Source organism: Camelina sativa, chromosome 20, assembly GCF_000633955.1.
Source record: "Camelina sativa cultivar DH55 chromosome 20, Cs, whole genome shotgun sequence".
Classification (NCBI taxonomy): domain Eukaryota; kingdom Viridiplantae; phylum Streptophyta; class Magnoliopsida; order Brassicales; family Brassicaceae; genus Camelina; species Camelina sativa.
This window is the reverse complement of record NC_025704.1, coordinates 16,691,143-16,692,969: the sequence shown is the minus strand read 5'-3', so window position 1 is coordinate 16,692,969 and position 1,827 is coordinate 16,691,143.

Sequence of the window (1,827 nt, the reverse complement as noted above, 5' to 3'; positions counted from 1 at the left end):
TCATATTGACTGTTGAAGGTGTACATCAGATATTTTTGGTACACTTAGTTTTTGATACACATATACGTCCACCGATAAGTGTACCAACACTACAACTAAGTGTACCATCTACGTCGACGGCAAAGTGTACCAGCACTACAACTAAGTGTACCAAAAATATCTGACGTACACCTTTAATCAGTCCACGTGTATAAATCTACCATCAAAGGATCGGTAGACTTAGTCCCAACTTCCAATGTTTTTTTTTTTTCTAATGGTATTAGCCGTAATTACGTTTTTTCCCAACACTAGTTTCAGAGGTAGTATAGGTACAATGGGTTAGTCTAGTAATAACAAATAATTGTATGTTACTTTTGTAATAAGGAAGCTTTTATGCAATATTCTAGTAACTCACCCATTAAAAAATGTTTACAATCTACAACGGAAAAATGATATTTTTCTTTTGGTGATAGGAAATTGATATTTTTGTCACCATTAAAGAAACAAAAGGCTCTAAAAATATAATAAATCTAAGGGAAAAAAGTGTATTACAAAATATCAAGAATCGTTGAATTTGAAAACCTTTACCCGTTTTTATATTATTATAAGTAATGATTTTTCATAATCATCTTATTTAATATTGTTTTTAGGCTTTCCAAACAATCTAGATATACATTTTTGGAGACATTTAGCAAATAAATCTTAGAATTGCTACTTATTTACAAGGAATACCATTATCACTAAATTTTAAATTGAAAATTAAAACTAATATTTTGGCCTAAACAAAAATTCCTAAATCTCCTTAATCAATAAATAGCTAATTACAATATCTAATTAAATTAATTACAATATCTTCAATTAATTCTTTACTATCCTTATAACCAAATACAATAAAAAGATTTTGTTTGAAATATAAAATAACATTTTGTAATTAAAATTACGATTTTCCTATAATCTTTGTTTGATTTATTTAGTTTACTTGCTTTAAATCATCGTAAAATACATAAAATTAATGTAACTATACTTTTTTGCATTTTTGTTATTTGGATTTTGAAAAAAATGCATGTCTTACTTAAGCAAGGAAGAAAAATTGTGTCTGTGTATGTACCGAGATGAGTTTGTATATTAATAAAAACTGAAAATTATATCTTTAATTGTTAGTAAATCATCAGTTCATTATTTTGTTAACACCATCGACTTAGAATATTAAGCATATCTAATCTAAGTTTATTAAATTGCTAAAATAAACAAGTAGTACTAGNCATGTCTTTAGCCAGAGATAGATGAATGTTTTGGATCGAATTATGCTCTGTTTCTGGAATGAAAATCTTTAGTTTTTCTTTGTCNTGAATTTAACAATTTAAATTGGTAAACCTAAATTTTTAAACCGGTAAACCTAAATAATATATAGATATAAGAGATATAAATTTAAATTTTATAAAACAGTAGTCATATATATATATATATATATTTAATCTACTAAAATTTTCTATTTTTATTTTATTTTTAGAAATATAATCTCGCGGTGTACCGCGGGTTAAAATCTAGTCTTTTGTAAAAATAAATTAGAAACAAAATGTTGTCTTTAGATGATACTAGTATGATAGTTTACCAAAAAAAAAGATGATAGTATGATACTGTTTGATCTGGGTTAAATAAACAGTAAACTGTAACATCAGTTTGATGGACTCGATGGAATTTTTTGGTGGAATAGCTGAAAACATTGCAAACGTATATTAATCATATACTAATTTGTTAATTAAAAAAACATCAGTTTTCTAGATTTGAGGTTATTAGTTTTTTTTTTTTTTCCACAAAGATTAACTTTATTAATTTAACAATTGTCTT